The 17,605-nt window shown below is 43.8% G+C and overlaps 2 protein-coding genes across 3 annotated transcripts in view; one reads left to right on the top strand and one right to left on the bottom strand.

Annotated features, from left to right (window-relative positions):
* The window catches only part of LOC119458164 (uncharacterized), a 51,347-nt gene that overhangs the window by 6,566 nt on the left and 27,176 nt on the right, over positions 1 to 17,605 (top strand). The window lies entirely within an intron of this gene.
* The window catches only part of LOC119458165 (uncharacterized), a 59,463-nt gene that overhangs the window by 34,569 nt on the left and 7,289 nt on the right, over positions 1 to 17,605 (bottom strand). The window lies entirely within an intron of this gene.

The following is a 17,605-nucleotide window of genomic DNA, read 5'->3' as shown; positions in this document are numbered from 1 at the left end:
GGCATTTATTGGCGTGGCTGAGAAGTCGAGACAAGAAGCGCGGCACGCCGGAGCGTGCTAACGCTGAGAATTTCTCCCTCGCTTGCCGCAAACGCAGCGGCGCATACACAGTCACATATCAAGTTTCAATAAAGAGTGCTATATACCCAGTGCATTCGTGGCGCTGCTCTCTGAAGCGCTGGCGTGAAAAGTGTTCACTTAAAAGCGGCCCGTATATATTCCCAAGGGGCTTGTGGCGTAGCCTGCTATACTCAGGGGCTGTTCATGTTGGCAGTGCAGCGAAGGCTGCGGAATCAGGGCTTCTGCACATTCGTGTTACTCCGCCAGTAGTCCGGCAGTATGCTGCTGCTTTCAGTACCAGTTTCGGTTTTTGCTTGTTCGCAGCGTTAACGCGTCAACAATTCAGGCTGACGGTGTCTTACACCAGCATGCACGTTGCAAACCACCTCTTTGGTTTGTTTTGACATCCACTCTTTGTCACACTTCGAGTATATTTTTCTTGGAGAACTAAATGGCGAGTTTTCGGCAGCACACCAACCAGCACACATCCGGTATGCCATGTTTACTGCGGAGAACAGGCGAACAGGCGTTCGGAGAACAAACAGGGTGCTGTCTAAGAAAGAGAAAAAAAAACCTTCTTATAAAGGGAACAATTATTTTATTTTAACTACGACTTCCCATACCTGTTTTAGTTTCATAATAAATAAAGCAATATTTATTTGAGCTAGGTAAAGAAGAAAACTATTATTCAAATTAAGCCCTATTTCACCCGCCGTGGTTGCTCAGCGGCTATGGTGTTGGGCTGCTGAGCACGAGGTCGCGGGATCGTATCCCGGCCACGGCGGCCGCATTTAGGTGGGGGCGAACTGCGAAAACACCCGTGTACTTAGATTTAGGTGCACGTTAAAGAACCCCAGGTGGTCCAAATTTCCGGAGTCCCCCACTACGGCCTGCCTCATTATGAGAATAATTTAATTAAGCACTATTTCCTGGTGCCCGGACAGGCATGCGTTTCGGTTCTGTAACTTCCACAGCACTGCCAAGAAAAGTTGTGCCCGAGTATAAAGCGTCGGGTTGTTGTCCTTGAGGAACCCGTGTGGTGTGGGTTAGGGAATCGAACCTTTTCGAACATCATAGAAGAAAAAAACTTTTTTGTATTGTACAATAGCACAGACCTACTGGTACATACAGACTGACCCATGTTGGCCTGATAGAGGTTCATTGAAGACCAGCGCATACCGATTGGCACGCGCCCAGTCGGCATCAAAGAGTTTCAACCGGTACATACCCAGTGCCGCATCTGCAGTGACCCACGTCGCTGGGAAGGAGTTTCGCTGAAGAGCGGCATATGTGTACATATTGACAGATACTCAGCGACTCAGGTTGGCCCAGTAGTCGGTTTCGGACTCCCGCTGCCCGTTGCTCGATCGGACCAGCCCGATGCTCTAACCATTCGACCAAGAACTATAGAGTGACGAAGGTTGGCTTGAAAACGGGTATAGATACAAACATGCGTAGATAGTGTCATAGCAGACAATTATACAGGCCGTAGAACCACATTTTCAAATGCAGACATCCCCATTTCTTCTCCTGGGCTTTGATTCTTCTTCCTCTTCCCCAATTCGCATACCGGTACACTCTGGTTTTCTTCCTCAGCCCCAAGTAGTATGTAAGATCTTTCGAACGGGGGTGGGGTGTTGGGGAGGTGGAAAAGAATGATGAGACGAGAAAAAAGAACGAGAAAGAACCAGTATGAAAAATAAAAGGTGTCAGTACCGCTTTTTGATGGTGTCTTGATGAACAGTCAGCCGAGCGCACACTGTCCAAGCTACAACGCACCGCAGTGTTTCGACAGGCTTAAGTGTAGCACAGCGTGACGCCAGGGTGTTTGTGCAGGGAAATAGTTCAGTGTCCGTCTCGCTGGATGTGCGACATGTGCTCGAGGAAGGTATGGTGTGAGCCTTGTTGGCGCTCCTCGGGAAAATCCTCCAGACAGTACGTGGCACGGACTAGACGGGAAACGACATGGTACGGACCTCGAAATTACGGTTGTAGATCACTTGGGTAGGCGAGCCAAGTGTCGAACAAGGTGAACGTCACCTGGATGGTACGAAAGAACGTGGTGGAAGGCGGTCCCATCCGCTGCTTGAATGCGAGCATGGACATGCAGTTGCCTGGCGTCACAACGGTGCTGTTCTATGACATGCGGGGAATCGACGGGGTGAGTCATCATTTAAGATGAATGATGAAATAAACGACTAGACCGGAATAGAATAGAAAGGAAGGTATGTCACGTTACGCTCCCAATCCAGAGCAATTGAAAGTTTGCGCCCATATAAATAGGAGAGTGGCGTCGCTTGCGTCGTTTCGTGTTTGAAGATTTCTACAATGAATAGGGCACCCGGTAGAAAACTTCCCAGTTGCTGTGGGAACAAACAGTTCCCGTACAAAGCGAGGATGTCATTAAGGGTGGGATTGACCCTCTTCACATGGCCGTTAGATAATCGGTTGTTCACGGAAGTGGTTACGTGTGGTATTACTTAGGAGCTAAGTGCAGCTTTGAACTCTTTATACATAAAGCAGCTTCAGCGGTTCATAATCAGCCAACGAGCAATTTCACAGATTGTCGGCTTCTCAGCTTTAGCAATCAGCTGCAACGTTGCAATGAGTACTGAAGAAGTAAGAGTAGTGTTGTTTCCTGCAAACAAACGTAGCCTTGCAAACAGTGCCGGTAATTGCTTTGCCCAAGAGCCACCTATCAAAAGTGGTAGCGCCTGAAGCCTTGATCTGGTAAGAGAAACCGCTACCACGGGAAGAACATGGAGCGCAGCATGTTGCGAATTGTGGACGTCGACCCACACAGCTCACCATTCATTCTCCGACTGAGAGAGCAAGCAGTACTTAAAATTTTCTCACGTGTCCGAGTATTGTTATTCCTCGGTCATTTGGTAAAGAAAATACATGTTCTGTAACGTATCGCTTAGTTCATGTTAGAGATGGCTTGAAAACTATTCTAACTAATCGTAAAATGTCTGACTAATAAAGGACGTCACCTCAGGAATCTCCTCCCTCAAAAATGTTTTCGATTGTTCAAGTACGATCGAAATTAGTGGTACGTATCACACCAATGCGTGGCTTTCTGCTTGCCTTCGTATCCACTAGCGTACTGAAAGCTACACAGAGGTGATGGCAAAGGGGCAATGAGTTCGTTTCTTTTTTTTATAGGCTACTTCTGATTCAGAAGTGTCCTACTGACGCTCCATGTGGCATGGAAGCACGGGCACCTGGACCATTGACAGGTACCGAGACCAATCAGTGCACGCGCTTGTCTGATCGTCCCGCCGAAGATATAGGCATAGATCCGCCCTACGACTAGAGGGCTGGTCGTATAGCTACTGCAGCACGACGGTGTGGTCTCGGAGACAACGTTCAGTAGACGCTGCTACATGCAAAAGGTCTGTGCAGACCGGCAGTGCAAAGAGGTTATACATGTGTCGTCGTTTTGAGGTGCCAGAAAGGTCTATTTTTCATTTATTTAAATCAAAAGTAGCAATTGTAACATTACTAAATATTTTCTTGCGTTCGCGAAGTTTGAGACATAGCTGCATGACGACATGGCGAAGGAAAACACAAGCGATTTTTCACTGTATTGGGCACAAGATTAAAATGCCTTCCTGAATGCAGTACATATTTGGCTCACATTTACAAAAGAACCTCGTGTACAGGTCGGCAAAGTTTTCTTATTGTATTGAAAAAGTGTTTCAGAGTCCCTGTATTGCGGCAATTCACGCGTCATGGATGACATCCTTTATTGCCACTATTTTAAGAGCTCTTAAAAATGATATTCTCTCCACCACGTTCTCTTCCGTTCAACATGCCACTTTAATTATTTAACGCTATAATTCCTCCAGGTAGGGCATCAGTGGTGACAGTAATTGTTATATCAATCAAGAGTAGAATGCCTCAGGTTACTGAAATACTAGAATACGTAAGTAGTGCGATATACAGGGTGTTTCAGCGAAGACTTTCGAAAATTCTTACAGGTTGCCTTTCTAGTTCATAAGGTTGAATTCTAGTTGAATAAAGGTTGAATTCTAGTTCATAAGCTGGTATACACGAAGAGGCGGACAATACTTGCACAAGAAATTGAAATGCATAAATGAATAATTAGCAGAAATTCACTAATTATGTTTTCAACTAATTACCTGATGGCCCATATTGCAATTTACAAATTGTAGCCGTGGAGTTCGCAAGGCGGATCCACTTGGAACGAATTCTCGGGATGACATCAGTTTCGAGATATTAATTCCTGAACATTGCGGAGAAATGCATTGGCGTTCCAGTTAGGTTCTTAACAAAACGACGCTTTATGCATTGAAGCACAAAATTAACTGGAACGCCAATGCATTTCTCCGCAACGTTCAGGAATTAATATCTCGAAACTGGTGTCATCCTAAGAAATAATTCTAAGTGGATCTGCCTTGAGAACTTCATCGCTACAAATTGTAAATTGCAATATGGGCCATCAGGTAATTAGTTAAAAAGTTAATTAATGAATTTTTGTAAATAATCGATTATGCATTTCAATTTTTTGTGGAAGTAATGTCAGCCTCTTCGAGTAGACCAGCTCATTAACTACAATTGGGCTATCTGCCACAGGCAACCTTAAATAAATTTTGAAAGTGTTCGCTGAAACACCCTGTATATTTCTGTAGAGAGCGCAAGAGAGATAGAGAGAAGTCTATTTGCCGAATGCAGAGATTTTTGAAATGCCTGCATATCACCACTGACATTAACTTCTGCATAGGGTAGTGGTGGGAGTAACATGTTACGTAGAAAAGTAAAATATTTTTAAAAGAGATCGCGATATCCCGGATGACAATATTTATTAGTCAGGCGATGGGCATAAGATTCAGGATATTTTGTTCTTTGAAGTGTATCTTCGTTAAAGTTTCACAAGAAGGCGAACTTCAAGGAGATAAATCTAAAAATCTGCTTTGTAACATCTTAACTTCTATCTCAATAGCTTTATTCTGCTAAGGTGTCCGCATTTTCTTACCGTTGCTTGAGGGCCTGCCAGCAGAAACATCTTAATGAATTATTAGGACAACCATCAAAGGAAACACACAAGATGGTGTAAATTACGTATGATTTGGTGTATACGAAACGTCATCCGAAATACATATAGATGATGACAAAGGGCACTTGTTTGGTTGCCTCACGGGTATGTACATGAAGCCCTGAATGATGAATGCGCAGTAATGGAACTGCAAGAAAACGCATGGGCGATTACATTGAAACAAAAAATACGCACAGCACGCAATCGTACAGCTCTATAAATGAGGAAATAGCAAGCAAAAGGGAATGTTCCGCATTGAAAAGAACTTTGTGAAGTGTTTCTCTTGGCAGAATTTCGCTAGTCTTTTCATTATTTGGCACCATACTTCGTAACTAGGTTATGCCAAACTTACTGTACCGGACATTAGTGACACCAAAAGCTTTTCAAAAAGTAGAGAAACTTTTTTTTCTTGTTTTCAGTGCTTTAGGTATTTGTTGATCTTGTTTCGATTATTACCTAGACAACTTCTTTTGGAATTCTAAGTTATGCATGATATTGAGTGTTTGGCGCCTCAACACTATAGTTGCGTGATCTGCAATGTATAACATTTTAATGAATAAATGCAGCAATGGAACAGCAGATTCTAGCTACAGCAAGTGGTTTGTATATTTAAATACATATAGTCACAATTCATTCCTAACATCGCACAAATATAAACCTCCAACTAATCAGTTTATAAAGATTGACTAAGTATCCGTGAATAGGTCAGCACTTGGACGCGTATACTTATTTGTATACTTCGTAAAAGCTGGGAGCCTTCTTTACTGCGATTTGCAGTAAACTACACAGCGCACGAAATACAAACCCAGTCTTTAAATCTGAAGAACCCGACGTGAACCAGACCTTGAAATCTTCTTGACACTTCAACAAATTAGTTATATTTTCTGAAAAAAAAACAATCAACGCATAGGTTTGTGTTACCGAAGCACTGACCGTTTTTGTTTTTCTACTTCGACATCTAGGAGTACCTGTACTCAATTTGGCACTTTAAGATAAAATGAGGAGGTAAACTGAAGTTGCAAGATAGCAAAACTAATCTTCGCCACCAGTTAATAAGTGAGCACATAAAAAGCAATACGTGACACTTTGCGAATCAATTCTGCACAGGAAAAGCTAACTTCAGCAAAGGAAATTTTCACTTGTCTTGACCGTAAGTGTCAACCTTTACGCACACGGAAACACGTCAGGAGATATTTCGGACTTTATTTTTGTGGCAACGCTGCACACGTAAAAACATGTGCTACTTTAACTAGTTAACTGACGTGTCCTTCTTCTTCCAGCATAAATCAAATTTACAAAATCATGATAGACGTGCTGCTTCGAGCATTTATCGGTTTATGCCGACATGCTGAAGCCGAATAACAGCTTATCTTGTACGAGTCCTATTGAATTAGTTTTGTTGTTAGCATTTATTTAAAGGCATTTGGCAACTGTTGCCCAGGAATGTTTCCTTACCATGGATCAGTCCCTCTACACCTAAGCTTTTTACTTATCCACGTGCCATTGAATATTTGCAATGTTTTCCCTAATCTTTGGACTGTTCTTCTCCTTCGATAACACTATGCCTCTTTTTGCATTATTCTAATGAGTTGGTTGTAATAATTTATATTTGAAAGTAACGTTTATCTAACCCAAGCACTATCTCAGCAAACTTTATTTCTTCCTGCGAATTGTCAATCACTTGTGCAACACCATGCTACACCCTCAATACTGTTGAGTCAGCATGTCCACCGAGACAATATACCCACTGACACTTGCATTTTAATCTAACTGGGATCTCTGCTGTTTTCATCGCTACGTTTCATGCGGCTAAGTTCAGTCGCGAAACACAATATACGATTGTGAAGGACACGACAAAAATCTGCTGTGTTGACAGGAATTCTTCTTCGTCTAAATTCAGTTACTGCAACAACAGCAGGCTGTCACAATATACACTCCCATCTTCTCAATAATTTATGTGTGATTTAGGTAGCACGTTCCATTCTCTTACGCGCATTACAGTATTGCCTAATCAGGCTTCCAAAGAAGTTCAATGAGCGTCACCAGTCCCCGGATTTTCGTTGGGAGAGAAGTCCTCCAGAAATCAGGAAGCGCCAAAGATGCACGACAGGCATGCACACTACTTACTACGCTAGCACACGACACGCTATGCGGTGCAAGAGAAGCCGCAAGTGTGGCAGTGTTGCTGGGCGCATGCGTTCGTCTGTCCGAATAAATTATAGCATAAATAGCATCCTGTGTTTGTAGCTACCTTAGCATTACCGCAAATACCATTTGAGACGAGTGTTGCAGTGGCAGTAGAAGAGTGATTTTCTCTTGAGACACTGAACGACCTTGTCTTTGGTGAGGCTCATTGTGCCAGCACAACAATCTGGCCCATTTAAAGACCACTTCGTAGTGTATGGCAACGGACTCAAACAAATGATGGGGTTTTACGTACCATAGCCACGATCTCATCATGAGGCACGCCGTAGAGGGGGACTCCGAATAATTTGTAGCAGCTGGAGTTCTTTAACGTGCACCTAAATCAAAGTACACGGGTGTTCTCGCATTTCACCCCCACCGAAATGCGGCCCCAGTGGCCGGGATTCTATCCCGTGACCTCGTGCTTAGCAGTCCAACACTATAGCCACTAAGCAACCACGGCAGGTGGCAACAGACTCATAGTGCAGAGAAAGGTGAACTATAAAGAAGGGCACTCTTCCAAAAATATATTTGGAGGGTCAATAGAGAACTCTGTAAGATTTATATGTAGACCTACACTGAACAATATTCATAAAAATGTAAGCTAATGCTACAAAGAGTCTAAGAGACTCTAAATAGCTTTGTGTAGACACATTCAACACAATAATCGTTAAAAAAGTGCAGGACCACAAATCTTTCGACTGTTCGTAGACCAGTCCATAGAATTTACCTACCGACAACATGACAGAAAGTGAAAGGCCATAAGGAATTAGATTGTCTATAATTAGTTTTTAATGTTTCTCTATACACAGTATATATATGTGTGTTTATAGGCACTGTATTAACTTTATAGACAAATGTGAAAGGAATTTCTTTAGACTGTCTAACAAACTTTTTACAAGGGTGCAAACACCAAGTTTCTATACCTGACTGCCATTCCCGCAGTAGTTCTGGAGAGGTCCCCGGCGACGAAGCTGATTCAAACCGGTCACTTTGTATTCTTCGAATCCCAGTGGAGATTGCTGCGATGTCCCTGCCAGTATTTCAAATGTATGCTCTCGCGGGATATCGACCAGCGCTGTTTCGATGATCTGCTCCAGGCGACGATCGCTGTCGGCACCGCACCATTCTGGGTATGATGTCAGAGAACCCTCGTGGCATATCGATTTGCTAGTTTGCTGTTCGGAAGCACGTGGGCGCACAAAAGTAGCGTTTGCCTAGGGTTGATGACCCTTCCCTGGCCCAAAATCGTGCTGCAGTTTTGGTAGTGTGGTATAAATGGATCGCAAAGAATGTGAACGCGATTCAGCCATCGAATATTACCTCCTAGAAGCATGCCTAATTCTTTTTCGCAACCAAACTTTGCCAGAATTTCTAGGATGAGCGCATGCTGGTTTTCAGAAATAGCGACTAAGGAGACAACAAAGTGCCCCGAAAGAATTTATTCTAAAGAAAAGTTACAGTGAACAGTCAAATTAATCATCAAGAGAGTAAGATGCATGCTTCTTAAATAAAGGGAACGAAAAATAGACCGAAACGATGTATTGTGCTGGCCATCACAACGATAGCCCGCTCTACTAGAAAATGCGGACATTTGCAAAAAATATATCGCGCTATTCAGTGATCAAGTTACGTATATCCCAAACGAAGCTTTAAAGGTTTTCCAACAAAACTTAAAAAAGCATATTTCTTCCTTTCTCTAAAAAAAGCTAATCAGATTAAATTACGCATCACTAACCTAATTATACGGATACTAATACTAATAATTATAGGAAAAACGGCAAGAAGATATAAAGCAGAAAGGATAACCGTTGGCATTGCAGCGACGCATTTCTACCCTTTTTCAATAGCGTATTCTTGCTAGACTTAAACACAGAATGCGAAGCCACAACGAATCAGGCCTCTTTCTTTGCCGCCCATGATCTAACTTTTGTTGCTTAAGTTGCTAGTATCATTTTACGCTCCTGTGCAGTCGTAACGGCTTCGAACGTATGTAGAATTCAGACATACTTCAATATTCACGTGCCGTCTAATAATTACGGCTTCATAAAATATTTGTGAGCGTGTTATCACGGGCTTATGGCGTTCATGTTTAAGCACGGCCTAATTGAAATTTCAGATCGGATTAAGGTGTAGCAATCGCTCATTAAAAATCACCCCGCCAAGAACGGCTGACTATACACTTAGCCTAAGCGGCCCTTATAATTCCTGTAAACGACGCGTATCGCAGTTCATGAAGTGTTTCCTTGTCTCAACAATTACAGTGTTAAAGGGTATGTGCTGAATCTGGCAAATGCTTCTCAAGCGAATATCTACTGGAAGGATAAATTAGATGTGTCACTGAATTCCATGAATACTGCAGTCCAGGAGCAACCACTGTTTCATCCTTAATAGGACGCGAGTGCCTCAACAAGATTTGTTTTTGAGTGTGCTACAAGTAATGTACCTTGGGGTTCAAAAAGGCACTGGTAAACGCAGCACATAAAAAACTACAAATTAGTCACAAGAAGTTTACTACACTTGCACTTCTTTTTTTGCTTTATTAGCCACAGTGGAAGCAACCGCAAGGGATTTTTCATGATATCATTCAATTTGCACAATATTTTTTTTGAAAGTTCACCTTATGAGGCTTCAAACACTGTCCACGAACCATTTCAAGTGCACTGTACCCCAAACAATAATCCTGTTTCCGCATGTTGAAAAGCTTGCATGCAGGAGTAGCGGCATTCGAGCCGAACTTTATTTTTGAAATGTGCCGCTAATGAGAAAAATAAAACCGGCTCAGACGAAGGTCTGAGCTGTTTTCATTACCTCAGACCACTGTATCTGTAAAATCAGCTTACACACAGTACCATACTGCCAATTTCCGAGTCCTTACCAGAAATAATTGCACTTGTAACAAAGTTCCATGTGCATCAACAATCTAGTAAAGTGATTTTTAAATATTCGGGTACAAAATCGAGTATAACGTCAGTTATGAAATCTCCACACATCCAAAAATTTCATGCCGCATTGACATCCGCATTTGACATCCGCATTTCATGACAACACTTGAAAATGTTTCAACCTCACAAGGTATAAAAAAAACGCTATTACACGCGAATCATCACAAATTCGGATAGTGCAAGGCACGTTCTCTATAAAGCCACAAGGACGGAATACAAAGGATGCATTTTCATTTCAATGGTAGGAAGCAGGAAAAAAATACCTGAAAAACTGCTGACGACATCAACGAGCAAGAAAAGGAGCGCCAACGTCCGTAGAGCTGTATTCGGGGTCATGTTGGTTGTATGTTCGTCTCAGTCTATTTGGGGAAAATCAGGACTGTACACAACTGAAGTTGTTCATTACCTAAACTGAACAAAAAAAGACGTTTTACAAGCAGAAATGTCCCTAATAAGATTACACGATTTAATGCGGGCTAATATAATAGCTTAACGTATCGATTATTTGTTGCAAAGGGGTGCGACCAGGAATGTAGAAATTGTAAACTGTAACGCTAAAAAGCGTAGTACCAGGGTAAAAAGTACACAAAGCACTATGCTGCTGGCTTCTTATTCTGGTGACACTTTGTTCTATTGTTGGTTCTGAAATACGCACCAACTGCCCAAACCTTTTTGTCTTATTTTGAGCCAGAAGAGAAAAGACGCAAGGCTAATGAATCTATTTGGACAATATTGTGTGTGGGCAATTTAACATGTGCAATTTGTGATTGCCTAATATAATATGATCTAATGAACTTACTATTAGGAATATGTTGCCCCCCTCCCATTGAATGTTGAAAAGGATTCATTGTTCACTAACGTAACTTCCTGGCTGCTTTAGAATATCCTCCTACGTTGTTTTTATTTCACAATTCGATAACGCACTTCTCAGCTGAGTGAAAATGGATCAATATGAAAATTCCCGATATTCACTTGAGATTAAACTTTAGAAATTTCTCAATTGACTTTAAAAACTTCTTTGATCTCACTTCTGAGCTAGACATAGACCCAGCTCATTTCTAGTTGGCTACACTATTTATATTTGATATGTTTACGTATAAAGGACATGACAGCACAATTCTCAATGTAGTGGAAATAAGAGCAAGTAAAACTTTTACTTGTAGAGGTTCCTGCCAAGCGTGGTGTTAACATCGGCCTATTTTGAAGACACGGCATTCTTATCCAATTTCCAATGAATTTTACCCACATGGATGATGATGATCATATATGTTGTTTTGTGGCGGAAGGGCCAGGTATGGCCAAAGAGCGCCAAGACGTGGTGTAGTGAGTGAGCAATGGTACGATCAATGACAGTGGGTAGGTGTAGGGTGGCTGTAAAGGGGCCTAAAATTCTGCGCACTAAAGGTGCGTAAAACAGACAAAATTAATAAAATCATGACAATGACGTGATAGGGGCACAATGAATATAGCATAAAAAGTTGTAAGCGATACAAGGCACTACTGCCTCATAGAGACCCTTAGGAGCAAGGGCCTGGAGGAGAGTGCATTTCAAATATGCGGTCGCAGCAGCGTCCTCTGAAAGAGGATGCCGCTACGAATCTCCCGGGCGAAGAACTTGCAAAATGTCGATGTCGTTTAGAAAGGCTAAAACTGAATCATTCTGAAATATCGGGTCGTTATGTAAAAACATCGCTGGATGAAGGGGTATATTCTCTTTATAGGCTTGAACAAAGTGCTTTTTTCTTTCAGGTTCTATTATTGGACACTGTAGTAGGATGTGAAGTACAGTAAGTGCTTCCCCACATCTAGTACAGGTCGGGGGTTCGCCTCCAGAAAACAGGTAATTATGTGTGCCGTAAGTGTGTCCTATTCTGAGCCTACAGTATAGGACATCATTTCTTCTAGATTTCGTGGTCGATGGCCAGTTCCCTAAACGGGGCTTAATTAAATGAAGCTTGTTATGAGTCTGGCCGTCCCACAAACGTTGCCAGTGGACTCGAAGTCTCTTGCGTAGATATGGCTTCATATCGAGAACAGGGACGAGCATAGATGTGTTGCCAGCTTTTGCCTTGATGGATGTGGCAAGCTGGTCTGCCAGTACATTTCCCTCGATGTCTCGGTGTCCTGGCACCCAGCACACCACAACCTGCTGCCCAGATGCATAAATACTACATATGAATGAATAAAGCGATACTATTACAGGATTTTTGTGCCTCTTTAGAGATTTTAAAGCTTTTACTACGCTCAGCGAGTCTGTGTAGATGATTGCTTTTGGTATTTTCGATTCTTTGATGTATTTAAGAGCCGACAGTATTGCATAAGCCTCTGCTGTGAAAATGCTCGTTAGGGGGTGCAGGGCGTCGGCATCTGAAAATGATGGACCAACCGCTGCATAAGAGACGCCAGCATGAGACTTTGATGCATCGGTGTAGAATTCCGGACAAGAGTATTTATGCTGCAGTTCAAGGAAGTGCATTTGAATGTGTGTAACCGGGGCGTGCTTCGTAACATGTAAAAAAGACAAATCACAGTCTACAATCTGCCACTGCCACGGTGAGACCTCTATAGTGGGTGTCATTAGACGATGTTCAAAGAGTGGGACATCCATTTCCTCAGCCACACTTCTCACACGCAACGAGAAGGGCTCTCTCACTGCAGGTCGGTTATGAAAGAGCTGTGAGCTGGACAAATCATTTACGGTGGAATATGAGGGATGTTCAGTGTTTGCATTCACTCTAAGGAAATACATAAAAGCTGTGTAGGTCCTCTGCAAGTGGAGTGACCACTCATTGGATTCCACGTAAAGGCTTTCTACAGGGCTTGTCCTAAAGGCACCTGTAGACAAGCGAATACCTAGATGGTGGACGGGGTCCAGCATCTTCAACGCGGTTGGGGTGGCTGACTGATAAATTATGGCCCCGTAGTCTAGGCGTGTTCGTATGAGGCTTTTATACAAGTTTAACAGACACTTTTTGTCACTACCCCATGTAGTGCGTGACAACACTTTTAAAATATTCATTGTTTTCATGCATTTGTTTTTTAGATGTTTTAGGTGTGGTATGAATGTTAGCTTTGTGTCAAGAATTATGCCTAAGAATTTGTGTTCTGTTTTTACAGGTAGACTCTGTCCTTGCAGGTCAATGTCGGGGTCAGGGTACAGTCCTCTCTTTCGAGAAAAAAGGACGCAGGTGCTCTTTTGTGGATTTAGGCAGAACCCATTCTCGTCTGCCCATTTAGCCACCCTGTTCAGACCAAGCTGAACCTGCCGCTCACAGATTGCAAGGTTGCATGATTTAAATCCAATCTGTACATCATCGACATACGTTGAATAAAACATGTTGCGTGGGATGTATAGACGCAAGGAATTCATTTTTATAATGAAGAGAGTGCAACTGAGCACCCCACCCTGTGGGACTCCAGTTTCCTGCACAAAAGGTCGTGATAAAGCGCGGCCAACCCGAACACGGAATGTGCGATTCAGCAGGTAACTTTCAATGACATTTAACATATTACCACGTATACCAAAGTGGGAAAGGTCTCTCAATATACCAAACCGCCATGTGGTGTCGTAGGCCTTTTCCATGTCTAGGAACACAGATAAAAAGAATTGTTTGTGAACAAAAGCTTCACGTATCTGTGCCTCAATACGTATCAAATGGTCAATGGTGGATCGACCCTCGCGAAAACCGCACTGGTATGGGTCAAGCAGCTTGTTTGATTCTAGGAAATGTATCAGACGACGGTTTATCATTTTCTCGAAAGCTTTGCAGAGGCAGCTTGTTAGAGCTATGGGCCGGTAACTCGATACGGACGATGGATCCTTGCCCTGCTTCAGGATAGGGATCACTATGGCCTCTTTCCAGGCAGAGGGGATCTCGCCGGAGGTCCATATAGAGTTATAGAGACAGAGAAGGGTTTTCTTCGTTTCAGAGGGTAAGTTTTTCAACATGTCATATAGTATACGGTCAGGGCCTGGGGCAGATTGGTTGCAACAGGTGAGTGATGCATGCAGCTCTGCTAGGGAGAAAGGTAGGTTATATGGCTCGTTTCCGGTGCTCTTTCGGTCCAGTTTTTGTTTTTCTGTTACTGATTTGTATTGTTTAAACGCTGGAGAATAGTGTGATGAACTGGACACATGTTCAAAATGTGCACCCAGATGGTTCGCTTGGTCCTCCAGGCTGTCTCCCTGCGTGTGTACCAGGGGAGGTGGATGTGTTTGTCGTCCTCTTACTCTATTGACCCTGCTCCAAACCTTGGCCTCATCCGTGTACGAGTTGATACTTGATAAAAATGTTTTCCAGCTGTCTCTCCTGGCTTGTCTGCGTGTTCTCCTACCTTGGGACTTGATTTTCTTGAAATTTACAAGGTTTTCAGCAGTAGAATAATCGCGAAGCTGCCTCCATGCTTTGTTCTGCTGCCTACGTGCATTCCGGCATTGTTCATTCCACCACGGAACACGACGTTTGCTAGAAAGTCCACTTGTTTGGGGAACACACTCAGAGGCTGCATCAATTATGAATTTAGTAAAATACTCGACGGCACCATCAATTCCGAGCGATGAAATGTCAGCCCACGAGAGTTTACTGGTAAGAGTTTGGAATTTATCCCAGACCGCTGCATCGACCTTCCACCGGGGGGCATGTGGTGGCGACTCGTATTGTCTTGTTGCTCTCAGCAGTACTGGGAAATGGTCGCTCCCGTAAGGGTTTTTTATAACTTCCCATTCAAGTTCTGAAAATAGAGACGGGGAAGCTATGCTAAGATCAATAGAAGAAAAGGTTCTATTTGCGATACAGTAAAATGTAGGTTCCTTCTTATTCAGGAGACACGCACCAGAGGAAAAAAGAAATTGTTCAACAAGACGGCCTCACGCATCGATACGAGAGTCGCCCCACAGACTGCTGTGTGCATTGAAATCGCCAAGAACAAGATAAGGTTCTGGCAATTCGTCTATAAAGGACTGAAATTCATGTTTGTGTAAGTGGTAATGTGGGGGTATGTAAAGCGAGCAAATGGTGATGAGTTTGTTCAGAAGGACAAGTCGAACTGCCACTGCTTCAAGGGGCGTTTGTAGCTGCAAACGTCGACATGCTATGCTTTTGTGAATTACAATGGCAACACCGCCTGATGATGCGAGAGCATCATCGCGATCTTTACGAAACGTAACATACTGTCGGAGGAAATTTGTATGTTTCGATTTTAAGTGCGTTTCCTGTACACACAGCACTTTTGGATTGTGTTGGTAAAGAAGTTCTTGGACATCGTCGAGGTTCCTAATAAGGCCTCTGACGTTCCATTGAATGATTTGTGTATCCACAATGAAAGTAAATTGGTGCTGTGTGGACAAAAAGGAAGTGTTGCCTTAGATTACAGAGCCGTATGCGGCCCTGTAATTTTGGTTTTGTCTTTTCTAGAGCGGTCCAAAGAATTTGGCCGCTCTTTAGGTGCTGGTTGCACCACCTTGCTTGGGGTAGTGTCCATAGCCTCTTGTGAAGCGCTGGACACTCGCTCTAACGAGCGATGTGTACGTCGTGTAGCCTTCGCCTCGAGGGACGAAGGCTGTGGCCTCACCAGCCCGGAGGCCGATGGAACCTCCTTAGCCTCTGAGCTGCGATGGCTGCTGCCAGCGCTAGTAGAGGCCTCTGGTGTGGCCGATTTCGAGGGAGGCAGGGCAGCCTCAGCTGCTCCCACCATGGGGGCTGGTGGAAGTCGCCTCAATACGCTGCGCGTGCCTTTGGCGACCGCCGGGGTCCGTCGTGGTGCTGCCCCCTGTTGCACCACTTCGGCAAAAGAAGTTTTCATCGAAAATGCAGGTGAAAGACGCTGTCGTGCTTCCCGGAAACTGATATTTTCTTTGACTTTGATAGTAATGATCTCCTTTTCTTTCTTCCAGGCTACGCAAGATCTGGAATAAGCAGGGTGGCTGCCATCGCAGTTCGCGCAATGGGCCTCAGCAGTACAGTCATCAGCAGAGTGATCTTTTGTAGCACATTTCGCACAAGTTAGTCGTCCTCGGCAGCTTTGAGAGGCATGACCAAACCTCTGACACTTGTAGCAGCGTCGTGGATTTGGAATGTAGGGTCTAACACGCAGTTTGAGGTAGCCTGTTTCTATTGCATCCGGGAGTGTGCTAGAGCCAAAAGTAAGTACTATGTGTTTGGTTGGTAGTTCTTTGTTATCGCGCCTGATTTTTATGCGTTGTACATTTATAACATTTTCTTCTTTCCATCCATTCAGGAGTTCTTCATCAGTCAAATCCATGAGGTCGTCGTCTGAAACCACACCCTTGACAGTGTTAATTGTTCGGTGTGGACTAACAGATATGGTTTTATCGCCAAATGCCACCAGGTTTGTTAGTTTCTCGCACTGCATCTTGTCTTTTACTTCAATGAGAAGGTCCCCAGTTGCCATCTTGGTGGCTTTGTAGCCACTTCCAATTACCTCCGTGAGACATTTTGACACCAAGAAGGGTGAAATGTTTGTTGCTTTTTTATCAGTGCTTTCACAGTGAACCACATGATACTTTGGGAATGTGTCTCGTTTCTTCAAAAAGAATTCAAAGGTTTCGTCGGTGCGCCCCCTTTTTGGGGGACGATCAGGTGAGAAGGGTTTCGAGGGTCCCATGGAATGAGTTGTTTGTTCGGTATCAATGCCAGTCACCCACCACCGAGCCCAACGAGGGGACACGGCAGAGATTGTTATGAAGCAAGCACTGCCATGCCAACTGTACATTGTTACTATAACCGCATATGTTATAATCAAGGTAGATCATAACACACAAGGTTGACCCTTGCTGCCAGGAATGTTGGAAGTAAATGGAAGAGAGAAGAAGACAGGAAAGATTGAAGGTGAGAGGGATAGGCGAAGATTGGAGAGAGAGAGACAGGAAAAGGCAACTACCGTTTTCCCCCGGGTGGGTCAGTCCGGGGGTGCCGTCTACGTGAAGCGGAGGCCAAAGAGGTGTGTTGCCTCCACCGAGGGGCCATAAAGGTCCAAGCACTCAGCATTGGCTCAACCCCCAGGATCCCCTTTTCCCCGGACACGGCTAAGCCACGCACGGTTAAGCGTGGGAGGGTCCGACCCCCATGTGCTCGGGTCCGTGGTGTCGCAACCCACCAAACGCCTGCTTACGCAGGCGCCCCTGCGGGGTACCCACATGGATTCTGGGTATCTTGCAACCACTTCTACAATGAAATGGTTGGGTAGGCTACTTGTAGATGTCGCATGAATAGAATAATATTTAATGATCCCTTGTTATACCGAGAGCACTTATGAATAGTCTCTAACTGAGCCTATAATAAAGAACTGGTTTAAGCAGCCGTAAACGGGATGGAACGTGAGTCTCCGAGTCGCTGTC

This window comes from Dermacentor silvarum, chromosome 7 (genome assembly GCF_013339745.2).
Source record: "Dermacentor silvarum isolate Dsil-2018 chromosome 7, BIME_Dsil_1.4, whole genome shotgun sequence".
NCBI classification, from domain to species: Eukaryota; Metazoa; Arthropoda; class Arachnida; order Ixodida; family Ixodidae; genus Dermacentor; species Dermacentor silvarum.
The sequence above is the reverse complement of the archived record's forward strand: the minus strand, read 5'-3'. Positions and strand labels throughout refer to the sequence as shown.